The sequence below is a fragment of the Physella acuta genome, unplaced genomic scaffold, assembly GCF_028476545.2.
Source record: "Physella acuta isolate Inbredline_101_S28 unplaced genomic scaffold, ASM2847654v3 ptg000852l, whole genome shotgun sequence".
Taxonomy (NCBI): Eukaryota; Metazoa; Mollusca; class Gastropoda; family Physidae; genus Physella; species Physella acuta.
Genome location: NW_026732369.1, coordinates 295,001 through 309,760, shown reverse-complemented (window position 1 = coordinate 309,760; position 14,760 = coordinate 295,001). Strand labels below are relative to the sequence as shown.

Here is a 14,760-nt window from a genome sequence, read left to right as displayed (position 1 = left end):
CCGGGGTATACAGACGGCCGGGGTATAAAGACGGGGTATACAGACGGCCGGGGTATATAGACGGCCGGGGTATATAGACGGCCGGGGTATACAGTTCGGTGACTTCGTCCATCCTGTCTGCCTGATCCTGGCACCGTCTATAGACCGGATGACTGCACCATTTCTGGATGGGGTTATACAGTGGCATACAGAGGTAAATGTTGACATAATGCGTTCATGGTTATGGCTTTATAGGATAGACTCGCATTTAAATTTCATTGATCATAATGAAGGAAAGATGAGAGCTCGATTGGGCAGATAAACTGGAGTTCACATGTTTCTCTACCTCGGGTTATAAAGGGATAATGCGATCAGCACTATACCCGGCCAAATTTACTTTCCATTATGTGAATAAGATACCCATCAGAGGTGGGTGGACTCAGTGACGTTCCACTGACTTGAACCCGGATTCGAACTCGAAACTATCTGGTTAGCAGTATAGCGCTCTACTGCTAGACAACACCTTCCCATGGTAATAATTAGATTTCCTTTAAAAGACAGATTTAGAAGAGTAAATTTGTTTTTCATCAACGATCATTGTATGCGCCCAGCCCATGTACCCAGCCCATGTACCCAGCCCATGTACCCAGCCCATGTACCCAGCCCATGTACCCAGCCCATGCACCCAGCCCATGTACCCAGCCCATGTACCCAGCCCATGTACCCAGCCCATGTACCCAGCCCATGTACCCAGCCCATGTACCCAGCCCATGTACCCAGCCCATGTACCCAGCCCATGTACCCAGCCCATGTACCCAGCCCATGTACCCAGCCCAAGTACCCAGCCCATGTACCCAGCCCGTGTACCCAGCCCATGTACCCAGCCCATGTACCCAGCCCATGTACCCAGCCCATGTACCCAGCCCATGTACCCAGCCCATGTACCCAGCCCGTGTACCCAGCCCATGTACCCAGCCCGTGTACCCAGCCCATGTACCCAGCCCGTGTACCCAGCCCATGTACCCAGCCCATGTACCCAGCCCATGTACCCAGCCCATGTACCCAGCCCATGTACCCAGCCCATGTAGTGGTGGACCTTTGGTTTGTTCCGGCGATAGTGGCGGACCTTTGGTTTGTTCCAGCTATAGTGGTGGACCTTTGGTTTGTTCCGGCGATAGTGGTGGACCTTTGGTTTGTTCCGGCGATAGTGGTGGACCTTTGGTTTGTTCCGGCGATAGTGGTGGACCTTTGGTTTGTTACTGATATCAACGGTGAGTCCGGATGTATTCTAAGTAAAGTTAGCGCATGCGCTGTACTGTAAACAGCAATTACACTTTTGTTCCACTGTATTAAAGAACGAAAAACTCGATTATTAAAATACAAGGTTATAATTCAATGTTTTAATTTGGTAATACATATCTTTAAAAACTCGACCTTAATTGTTTTCATAGGTGTTTACGAGTTGCTGGGTGTGGCATCATTTGTGTTGGGTGAAACCTGTTCTCCCTTAACGCCTAGTTACTTCACTAAAGTACAGTTCTACTTGGGGTGGGTCAGACCAACCATTAGCAAGAACAGTAACAAAGAAAGAGAGGAGTTTCTGCCCGCCCCGCCATTACGACTGAGCTACATGAGTAATAGAAACAATAAAAGTCACCGTCGTTTTTTATGTTAGATTCAATACAATTTGTCTCAAAATGTCTAAAATATGTCTAAAATTTGTCAAGAAGATGTCTAAAATATGTCTAAAACTTGTCAAGAAGATGTTAAAATAACTCTAAAATTTGTCTAGAAGGTGTCTAAAATGTGTCAAATTAACGGCTAGGAAAATACAAAAATTGTATTTAATTCTTGAATTAATTTTTAAAAGAGGATTCTAACAATAAAAGTGGAAATAATTTGTTTTACTTTGAACAGTTTGTATGACTTTGTTTTGGATTTATTACTTTTCAGTTTTCTGTTTCTATGACAAAATGTATGTTTGAAATGTATTGCTACCCTTCGGAAGCTGGAGGTCCAGGGGCAGTAGAGTTATCCTGTTTCTGAAACCTCGGCTTGATGCTTGACATGCCGAACTGTTTGTTTTACGTTCTATAATTTTTTTGACTTCGTTTGATAATATTTTAGTTTACACACACACAGACATACAGACATATATAATGCTGTAGTGTTAAAGTGTAAATGACTAAAAGTTGGTTCTCTGTGGTCGATGCTAGTCGTGGTGTTTTTATATTTCATTTCGTTTATTTCATTGAACTTGTTAGAATTTCACTTGAAATTACAGTACAACTTTATAATTTACGAGCCGACCCGCGGCGTAGCATACGCCATTATTTAGTGACGGGTGAAGACTTCCTGAAAGACAAAGTTGTCCTAGTGGGGTGGGTGGGTACACACTGTTGCGCATGCCTGGAGAGCGAGGGATGGGAGGGAGGAGGGTTAGAGAGTCGGCGTGCGTGCGTGGTGTCCCGCATGGTCGGACAACGTAGAGAATTATGTATATAGATATAATAGGTATGAAACAGCATAAAACATGCAACATAGCACACATGTTGACTCTTGTATGCCTAAAATAGAGGGGAAAAGTGCCAATTTAGTTTGGATAATCATCAATTAATGAGAGACGCAGGGAGGGGAGGCGGTGGGGGAATAGCTTTTGTTTGAGAATCATGTTAAGGATGGGTGAAGTCTGGAAGAGGAAGAACAGCATAGAATAGGACTAACATTCTTAGACTCGCATACACACACACACACATACACACACATATATAAATAATATATATATATATATATATATATATATATATATATATATATATATATATATATATATATATATATATATATATATATATATATATATATATATATATATATATAGTATACACATTGAACGAAAACGGGCCGTAGTTTATTGTAGCTACGCAACTAGAAAGTAAAAGTAAGATATTCGAGGGATTAACCAATTGTTCCTGAAAGAGAAAAATACATAGAACGCTCAGCAGAATCAAGCAAAGATATGATAATGTAATATATTGTCACATCATTGATGAGACTTCACGAGATATTGTCCTTTATTTAAAAACCAAAGGTTTGACAATACTGTTTTTTTTTTAATTAAATAAATTTTTTCTTTGAGTAGAAATTAATTTCAAAGTAGGATTTACATAATTGGTTAAAGTAGAATATACATAATTAACCAAACTAAGATTTACATAATTGATCAAAGTAGGATTTACATAATTGGTCAAACTAGGATTGACATAACTGGTCAATTGTCCAGGCATGCAGCCTGACACTCGTGTTTGGTCAAGAACCTATTGCCATTGCCGCCACAGCCTCCATAAGAAAACGGTTTACACTTTCCAGAAGACTTGTCATAGAAATATCTTTCTAATTTGGCTCTACAAGTTCCTATGTCCAATGGCATCAAGCACACTGTAGTTAAAAATTGATTGTTTAACATTGTAGAAACAATTATATATATATATATATATATATATATATATATATATATATATATATATATATATATATATATTTAAAAAGCAGGAGTGATCTCCCTTAAAAGTTATCGAATGTTACATTTTTAAATAGAATAGAATTACGTTGAAAAATGCGCATCAAATGAAAGTAAACAATGTGTGTAGCTAATTAATTATTTTTTTTTTAAAAATGGTTTCTTTTTAAAAAGTTAATTTAAAAATTTAATTACACATCAAATTTAGCAAAATTATATGTTATAATGCATTGTTATCGAGTCTAGACCAACGTCAAAAGCTTCGAAGAAAACCGTCATATAGAAGTGATCTTTTTCTGACATCGGAAATTACTACATCCGTTCATAAGTTATCCTTAATAATTTGCTTGAATCAATGGAATATAATCGTATCCTTAAGTATAATTTTTTTTGGACCTAACTTAAACGGTGCACAAGATATCGATGTTTTAGAAACCTTGGAAATTAAAGTAAAGTACCATTTACTTTTATCAAAGTTCATTCAAAAATTATAAGGAATATGAGTATAACATCTTGTACTAATAAATAAACTGTAATATTTATTAGCAAAAACTCCTTTTAGTTAAACGGTAGTCAAGTTATTGGCTTTTGAGAAACCGGAATTAGAGAAAGTACTACTTCCGGTTACCGGACATCGCTGAAACGTTGATTCAAAACTACACATTTGACATGATACTTCTATTTAAAATTTGTTAAGCACTCGTCAATATTGCCACAAAATCGACATCCTCCCCTCCAAGACTGAGATGTTAATTATGGACAAGTACCTCCTTACTATAACACCCAATTGAATTAACTGTAGGTCTAAGCGAACCCTAATCTTAACCATATCAACTATACAGACTATAATTTTAACATAAGCTAAAAGCGTAAATCTATTTATAACACCTTACTAAACGTTTGTTTGCCCTATTTAACATTTAATCCAACACAACTTCCAATCTACATAGCTATTGACTCGAAAAATTAACGTAGCTTGCAGACACGAAACCTATGTAAAGAAATACGTATTTTCGCAATTTTACTGTTGCTAAGTCTGTTAATCACAAAAAATCATTTTAAAAAATCATTAAAAAAATCAAACGCATCACCGGGCTATTTGTTTTATAATTATCATATAGGCTACATAACTCATTTAATACTAACATTACAATAACAATAATACAAACCCTAAACAAACAAAAAAATAAAACTTTAGTTATCTCCGCTAAACTTTCTCGAATATTCTTATACAACACTACGGAGGATGACAACTCGGGATATAGACAATATTTTAAACCATTTTTAATTACTTAAACTTTTTAAAAATAGAATAGAATCTCGTAGAAAAAAGAATTGCGCAACCTATAAACGCAACCATGTGCGGAACATTAGTACTTAATATATTCATACGCGATTTTTTTTTTGTTTTTGAGAAATTGGAAATAGTGTAAAGTACTACTTCCGGTCTTCGGAAATTACTCAAAATTTTACAGAAAACAAAAAATTGGATATTTTACTTAAATACATTAATCTATCAGAAAAAGTACTCAAGTTAAAAAGTTGATACGGGATTACAAATTCGATATAGAAACTTCACCAGCCTAGCTGTAACGGTAATCAAGTTATCGTGCTAACATGCTCACACACAAACACACACACATGCGCACAAACACACATGCACACACAGACACAGACACACACAGACATTCTGATAAAATTGCAAAACTATGTTTTTTCCGATTCTGGTAACACGCCGAGATTTAGAAAAATTCTCGATTTTGATTTTTTGCACGATTACAATAACTACTATAAGAGGAAGTAAAAAAATAACTTAAACGTATCATAATCCTAACCCATCGTTATTATTAATTTGTCATTTCTTATGCATAAGTTCTATTCATAAGATCTAAAATAAAACGACAACGCAAGTAATGATAAAAGCAGCTGTATTATTATGCTTTTAGATATATTTTTTTTTAAATAAGAGAAACCTGATTTTTAAAAAAAATTTTTCCACAAAATAGACCTTAGAGGCGTAGCATCCAGTTCCGGCTTAAGGGACGAATTATCAACTTAGCGCCACCCCCAAAGATAAGCCAATAGCACATTTACTTGTATAACTAACGTGCATTACAAATACACCAATCGGAATAATTGTCACAAATCTATATGTATATAATTCTCTTCATGGGGACCACAGAAAACACCACGCATAAATCCATGGAATCGAAATTATTTTTATTGCCTCTACAGCCGCCGAAAATAAACGGTTGGCATTGACTTGATGTCACGTTGTAGTAATACCTCAGCTCGTGAGCTCTACTCGGCTCTTCATTAGCACCTAGTCGACACACGGGGTCTTGGGATGTGACATATATTATGATAAACTTAGAACGTATGGCTGTGACATATCTATATATATATAAAGCAATGTATGTTTGTTTGTTTGTTTGTTTGTCCTTTATGCATTACTACACCTCTCATCACATCGCCGTGAAACTTTGGGAAGTTGTTGAGAATATTCCTGGGGAGGTCACCGAAGTGTGTTGTACCATATTATTTCGGTGAGTGATTAATGTACACTCAATGTTTTCATGCGGTAGTGTAGGTAAACCCGTGTCCCGATATTTATGATAGAAGCGCAGGCATTGTTTACATTTAAATAACTCACTTTTAGAAAAAACGGTCACGCGTCTAAGAACATATGATTGGTAACGCGTTGGTGAAATCCTTCTAATATATTTCGTCAAACTTACTTCTATCCCCGCGGCAACGCGCGGGGGACCGGTACGCTAGTATTATGATAAAAACAGTGGCGAAACTAGAAAAAAAGGGCCATCCCGCAAAAATTTTTTAACACAAAAATATGAACATAGGATACTCATTGCTGGCCTGTTCGGGTTTTGAAAAAAAGGGTATATTTTTTTCAGTTAAAACAAATGACAAAATCATGTCATGTGTGTGAGTGCATTAGTCTGTTTCGTGAAAATCAGTTTACTTAATCAATGCCATTAATGTGATTCCTTAATCAATTCGGTCAAAATAATATTAAACATGAAAGCATTGTATAAATAATGGTGTCTCGTGTTATGTTTATTTTTTCTGTTTTTTTTTCTGTATTTATGTTATTAATTTTAAATATATTTCCTTTTTATACAATGTTATTCTTTAGTAAGTACTTTATAAAAAAAAGTAGTTAACAGAAGTAATTGCTTTTTAATTTGTTTAGTACAAATCTAAGGAGCTTATGTGATCACCCCTATTAGACTATTTAAAAGAAGGGAAATAAGTCATGGAAGTGGTTTGAACGTTTGCTTATCTTTGACAAGTTTGATTGTAGGAGAAAGAGGACTCGGCTTTCATAGTGGTTTAAAACAAAGGGAAAAAGAACATACAATAGTTGGGTTGGTGTCAATAGAATAAAGATAATCCAACCGCAGCTACGGTAATATTTTTTTTACAAAACAACCATCAAGTCAAAAATCCAAGAAAATTAATTTTTTTTACTATAAAAAATATTATGGTCGGCTGTGGGCCCCTAAATGGCGTGCCGCCCCTCCCCCCCCCCCCCCCCCGCATTGCAGGGTCTGGCAGCACTGTAGTTCCGCCCCTGGATAAAAATAAGACATAAGGTTGTGACATATATTATGATGAAATCATGACGTATGGGTGTGAAATATATTATGATAAACATAAGCTGTATGGCTGTGACAAATATTACTAGCTGCATACCCGTGCTTCTCCAGGGAGAATCTTTTTTTTTAAATATACCAACTTGTGAGCAGAACAAAACCAAATACAAAAACAAACACAAAAGAAAACATAACACAAACGCAAGCACAAAAACTCACACAACAAGAAATGGTTAATAATATAAAATCTCGACTTACCTTGCTTTTGCAAAGAAATCTGGACAAGTAGTGCAAGCACGCAGACCAGAAACAGTTTAGAAAACATTTGAACTGACAGCTGATGAAGGTCTCTGTTTGTAGATAGGTTCAAAGTGTGGAACAAGTATTGGTGAGTCTGCTTTTAGATAGGTTTAAACAGGTGACAAGTGGTATTGATTAGAGAAGATGTATGTGTTATATACTATTCAACATCGACTGGCCAGATACTATCAGTGGTGTGTGAACCGTGGCGTAGCTAGGATTATCGGGCCCATACATAAAAATTATAAGTGGGCCCCTTCGTCAGCCGTTAGGCTACAACCGAGTTAAGTTAAACGAAGAAATCAACTGCCACTCTCAATGGAGGGTTTTAAATAGTATACATCTTTTATTCGTCCTGGTAATGTATTTTTAGATCTGTTGCCGTTTCTGTAGCGTTTTTGTTTTTACATGGTGGGTTGCTAGCCCAAACCCAAAACCCTCCTCCTTTCCCATTCTGGACTTGGGACCAGACAATGGCGGAGCAAAAAAAGACTCCCCAACATGGCGCTGAAGTGGAACCCACCCGGAAAGAGAAATAGAGGAAGACCACTGGGAACATGGAGGAGGGAGATGGAAGAAGAAGTACAGGCTACTGGCAAAACCTGGCATGAACTAAAGTGACTCGCCCAGGACAGGGTGGAATGGCGGAGATTTGTTGCTGCCCTATACTCCACAGGGAGTGATGAGGATTAAGTAAGTAAGTAAGTAAGGTAATGTATTTATATTATATTATTATGTAGGCCTACAAACCTTTGTTTTGTACAAATGTTACAGGCTTAAAGGTAATTTTTTTATGTTACCAAAAACTGTAGCATCACAAGGCGGGGCGGGGGGGGGGGGGGGGGGGGAGTTGTGGTCCGCATTTAATGACAACATTTAGACGTGACACCATGACAAAACAATGTAAAATTTACTTTCAAACAAATATGTTGTATACAGCTAAAATAATAAAAGATTAATGAGAGAGTTGTGACATCCCACGGAAAATGCACCATTTTTAGGGGTCATGAGGTGACACATTTAGTAAAGACACAGGGTGACACCTGACCTTGTGACGCCACTAACCACACACAAATTTTTAAAATTGTTCATGATTTATTTAGATGAATTATTTTCATGGTTTTAGTTTTGGAAAATGACTAATAAGTTAGTTGAGATCCATTTTAGTTGCTTCTGTATGTTCTATACTTTGGATGGCTACGTTACTGACCCATTAGGCATATCTACAATTTGTTTCATAGCAAATTAACATTATCATAATGAGCAAATAATGACATTAAAAAATTCCATTATAGACTTCTACCGCTCGGGTTTAAATCATCGAACGTGGAAGCCCAACGTGTCCCTAATGTAGAATACTCGTCATAGGTGTCACCCGTAAGCCGGTGGCGTCAAAAGCCGCCCCTGTTACAGTTTGGCCGTTGAATCAAGTAGCACCCCTTGACTCTGCAGGACGTGCAATAATCGGATCCTTTGCAATCAGGTAGTCGCTGGGTAACTTGGGGCGCCCAATCGTAACCACTGCTGATCCGTATCCCTTGTGTATGGTGCTCATTAAAACGAATATAAGCGCTGTAGTGCCCGGGGCGCATCGGGTTACACGACCGCCGGGGCGTCAGCTAATGCGCCTGTGCAATTTGACCACTGGATCAAGTAGTAACACTGTCGCGCTGTGCAGGCCGCCAAATCAAACGGATCCCAGATGCATAGATAGCCGCTGGGAAACTCTGGATGGCAAACCGCACCACAGTACTGCTGGGAGCCGAAATAAAATAAACGTTTAAAGGTAGAAACCTTCCCAAAAGTTTCTTTCGGGCACTTTTTTCAGAAAAAATGCCTGGGGAAAAAAACGCTGCCTGGAGTATTCTCAACGACTTCCCAAAGTGTCTTGGTGATTGGATAAAAATTAAAACGTTTAGAGTTAGTAGCGCCATATTGCTTACAGATTGATTAGATTAACAAATGAAATGTCATTAAGGTAAAAATTGGGAGAAAAACATTGACAAATGTTGGACAGCTTGTTGTGAAAACATTGTCCATGGTTATTTTTTAAAATGGCTAAATAGTTATCATGGATGTTTAGTAGGATGGAATTTCGGGTAGGGCAGACAGTTGGGATGGAAGTGCAGGTCTGCGGGAATGGGTAGAGAATTTCCCCGTCAGTTGAGGTTTATAGCGATGCATGTAAATTTACTGTTGCCTGCTACCTATCTCACAAAAGAGTGCAAGTTCAAGTTTATTTATAGGCTAATTCTTTCTACAGTGTTATAACTAAGGATTGACCCTGCCCGACGCCACTGCCCCCCCCCCCACCAACACACATTGAATGCCGAATGCGACTGGCTCAGAGCCTGAAAGAAACACTATGCATCACGTGTGAGCGCAACACGGCAGATAGTATCTGCAGTTAGATGTTATTCTAGGGTGTGGTCAGGTCGGTAAAGCTCATGGCTGTTAAACGAAAAAGTCCCGAGTTCGAACCCCAGGTTACAGCAACCCATCTATTCAGGAAAACTCCAAAGTCAAACAACACGCTTTAGGTTGGCCATTTACACACTATCCGTTGGCCTATTGGACCGGCCTATTGTATGTAGATGACCGGCCTATTGTATGTAGATGACTGGCCTATTGGACCGGACTATTGTATGTAGATGACCGGCCTATTGTATGTAGATGACCGACCTATTGTATGTAGATGACCGACCTATTGTATGCAAATGACCGGCCTATTGTATGTAGATGACCGGCCTATTGTATGTAGATGACCGGCCTATTGTATGCAAATGACCGGCCTATTGTATGTAGATGACCGGCCTATTGGACCGGCCTATTGTATGTAGATGACCGGCCTATTGTATGCAAATGACCGGCCTATTGTATGTAGATGACCGGCCTATTGGACCGGCCTATTGTATGTAGATGACCGACCTATTGTATGTAGATGACCGACCTATTGTATGTAGATGACCGACCTATTGTATGCAAATGACCGGCCTATTGTATGTAGATGACCGGCCTATTGTATGTAGATGACCGACCTATTGTATGTAGATGACCGGCCTATTGTATGCAAATGACCGGCCTATTGTATGTAGATGACCGACCTATTGTATGTAGATGACCGACCTATTGTATGCAAATGACCGGCCTATTGTATGTAGGTGACAGGCCTATTGTATGTAGATGACCGACCTATTGTATGTAGATGACCGACCTATTGTATGCAAATGACCGGCCTATTGTATGTAGATGACCGGCCTATTGTATGTAGATGACCGGCCTATTGTATGTAGATGACCGGCCTATTGTATGTAGATGACCGGCTTATTTTATGTAGATGACCGACCTATTGTATGCAAATGACCGGCCTATTGTATGTAGGTGACAGGCCTATTGTATGTAGATGACCGGCCTATTGTATGTAGATGACCGACCTATTGTATGTAGATGACCGGCCTATTGTATGTAGATGACGTGCTGGTTGATCATTTGGCATCGCAATTTTACCGAGACTTTTCAGATGGCCATATATTTTTTTAAACAAACGAACACCAGACGCAAGTTTTACAAAACTTTTTAATTTAACATCTAATCAGAGCTGGTTAACAGAAATATTACTGGACGGATTACTTATGTCCTAATCGATAAATCTAATTTATTTTTTAGCATCTTCGCTATAGCAGAAACCAAGTTACTATACTGTCAATCCAGTCAGGTTTTCGATTACACTAAACAATGTTTTAAAAGTTAATACAACTGTTTTAAAATCAAATTGTGTTGTCTTCAAGGCCAAATTGGACTGCAATAGTTTACATCTCAGCGTTACTGTGACTACACACATTACCCCACACTGATGACTACACAAATTTCCCCACACTGGTGACCCCACACATTCCCCCACACTCGTGACCCCACACATTCCCCCACACTGGTGACCCCACACATTCCCCCACACTGGTGACCACACACATTCCCCCACACTGGTGACCCCACACATTCCCCCACACTGGTGACCACACACATTCCCCCACACTGGTGACCCCACACATTCCCCCACACTGTTGACCACACACATTCCCCTACACTGATGACCCCACACATTCCCCCACACTGATGACCCCACACATTCCCCCACACTTGTGACTACATACATTTACACAAACTGTTGTCCACTGACATTTCCTATGCTGCTGGTTGATTGCTGGTAATTTGGCCATCTTAAGATTATAGCCTGGCCACCTGCTCATAAAAAGCTGGCCATCACGACATAAAAATATGGCCATCTCCACACAATATATTGGCCAGCTTTAAACAACAGGCCAGACATCTTCACACAATTCAGCTGGCCATTTTCACGTTTCTATAAGTTGGTTGGCAAGTTGTATGCAAAGTTTTGTAAGTTGTATAACAAGTTATGTGACTGCTTACAAGTTGTATATTTTGTATGTCAAGTTTTGTTTACATGTTGTGTAAGTTGTCTGACAAGGTGTATGAGAAACGGAGCTATTGGGTAGACTTTTGATGAAGCGACCTGACTTGCTATCTCACAATCAGCTGATTTACTAATGTTCTGAGTTCGAACCCTCGGGCAGATGAGGCTCGTTAACTGGGGACAGCCACTCTTCTAGGAGAGACAACTCCAAAATCAAACATCTGCTGCCTTGTTTTTAATACCAGGTTCAACATCTGTACCTATTCGAACTGAACCACCACCACCACCCCCAATATCTACAGTAAAAGCTGTTGTTAGTAAGTATTTGGTTAAAATTGTATATAATCATTTTTTGTGTATTTCAATGTGTCACTAGAAAGAAAATTGTGGTCAACAATGTTTTTATGATTATTTTAAAAGAATCACAACTTGTTATTTGTCTCTGCATGCAGTAAACATTCGATCCAGTCTTCTCACCTAAAACAGTTTTTTTACATAAAACCAGTGTTTGTTATAACATACTTAGCCTTTTAAGTTTATATAATAAACCGGGAGTGATTTCCCCTAAACTTTCTCAAATATTCTTATATAAAACAACAGGGGACGGCAACTCGGGATATAAACATGGTTTTTAATCCATTTTAAATACTTTAACTTTTTAAAATAGAACAGAATCTCGTTAAAAAAATAGCACACCAAGTGAACTCCAAACAAAATGTGCATAATAGTGCGGAAATTTATTAGTACTTTATAAGTTCACATGCGTTTTTTAAGAAATCGGAAATAGCGTAAATCACTACTTCTGGTGGGTCGGCGTGGTCGAGTCGGTAAAGCTCATGGTTGCTAAACCGAAAAGTCTCGAGTTCGAACCCACTTGCAGATAAATCTCGATCCCTTTCAACACTAATAATTAAGAACGAAGAAGAAGAAGACTAATGTTCTAAGTTTTGATTAAACTTATGAGAGCAAACATATACCGACAGCTACTAAAGCTTGTGCAAGCTAAAAATGGTCTTTTTTTACAAACTTTTATTTAGTTCACAACGACTCTTTAGTTGTTTGTGGGTTTGTGGCAAAATCTGTAACTCAATTTAGACACACTTCTAATGCAGGGATTTCGTTCAAACTTTCCAGATACGTTCCACTTCGATGACAATTATTTTTTAATTTAATTAGATTGTTAATTAGTCATTAAAAATTAACTAAACGGTTTTGAAACTAAGGGGAGATAACAAAATTAAATCATACGATAGATTTCTAAATTCGATAAAATAAGACGTGATTTCCCTAACAGTCTGTTGAACTGTGGTTCACGAGAATGTTTACAATCGTAGAGCCGGACGATCTAGTAAAGGCTATTAAGAGGGGGGGGGGGGGGGGGGTTACTAAAGTTTTAAAACTATTTTAAACTAAAGGGAGGTAACAAAAACTTGCTTTCGTCTGTAAAATATGGTGAATGAAGATTGCTTTCACGGGGCAGATAAACGTCCATCAGATATCGCGATCTACTGATGGTAATTTGAAGCAAATTTTTTTAGTCATGTCAACTTAATACATTAGGAATCACTAACAAGTAGAAATTAAAACAAATTTAAATCACCTTTATAGCGACCCGATTTTAAGTGCACTGACAATAAAAACATAAAACTAATTTGCTTTCTATAATAAAAGCTTTGGTACTCATGAGATCTTTTACATATTTTTGTAACTTTAATAAATTAGAAAAAAAAATCAAACAAACGAAAATAGCAACTGAAGACAGCACATTTGGTATTATTGGAAAGCAGCCTCAGTTGTTAATCTTTATTTAATGTGTGATTTATCCTCAAACTTGGACATCACTTTAGGTGTTCAGTGCTGAAAATAAAGAATAAAACACACCAGATAAAATAAATTAAAATTTTTAGTTTTAAAAATAATTTATGCAAACGCAATTGTAAACTTCTTATACAACTAATATAGATGTTATATTTTAGGTATCTCCAAAGAAGGTACAATGACAAGTTTTGTCGATTTTTATTGTAGCTTTGTCTCTGAGGTGAAGTCGAGGTGTTAGGGCAAGGTTTAAAGGTTTAGGGCTTAGAGCTTAGGGAATAACCAGAGGCACGAGCAGGAGTTGAAAGTCAATTCTTAAAAATACTTGTTGTTTTTTTAATTAATTTACAAAGTAAACTGTCTTTAGAAATTCGATATATAATAAACATCAACTGAAAATAAATTTTGTTAAGTTCTGGTTGTAATTAAAAATGGCCGGAACAGTTTTTATTGTAGACCAACTTCATACACATACGAAAGCATTGATTGTATTCTCGTGTAACGGTAACTACAATATTTAATCTCATATACATGAAGGAGTACTAATCACTCTGAAATATAAATGAGGGAGTAAAGGCCAACTGAATACACTTGCATATAAACGCAGCAGTGCTGAATACAGTTACATATATACGTGACAGTGTTGATTCTAATTACATCTAAACATGACGGTACTGATTACACTTACATGTAAACTTGGCAGTATTGATTACACTTACATGTAAACTTGGCAGTATTGATTACACTTACATGTAAACTTGCCAGTATTGATTACACTTACATGTAAACTTGGCAGTATTGATTACACTTTTATGTAAACTTGGCAGTATTGATTACACTTACATGTAAGCTTGGCAGTATTGATTACACTTACATGTAAAATTGGCAGTACTGATTACACTTACATGTAAACTTGGCAGTACTGATTACACTGACATGTAAACTTGGCAGTACTGATTACACTTACATGTAAACTTGGCAGTATTGATTACATCCTTCTTGAAATTGTGGCCTGGATTCCACTATGACGTAATGGCTAACAGCACTGAGACAGCGGGTCTTGCACTGGTCAAGGACGCTGGGCAGTTGACAGAGAGCTG

At 37.8% G+C, this 14,760-nt stretch overlaps 1 long non-coding RNA gene across 1 annotated transcript in view; it reads right to left on the bottom strand.

Annotated features, from left to right (window-relative positions):
• Positions 1 to 13,457: 13,457 nt before the first annotated feature.
• Positions 13,458 to 14,760, bottom strand: part of LOC131952112 (uncharacterized) — a 2,185-nt gene continuing 882 nt past the window's right edge. The window contains exons 2-3 of the long non-coding RNA XR_009388504.1: positions 14,628 to 14,757; positions 13,458 to 13,702 (exon numbers count right to left, since the gene is read on the bottom strand). This is a non-coding gene — a long non-coding RNA (uncharacterized LOC131952112). The remainder of the gene's footprint in view (positions 13,703 to 14,627; positions 14,758 to 14,760) is intronic.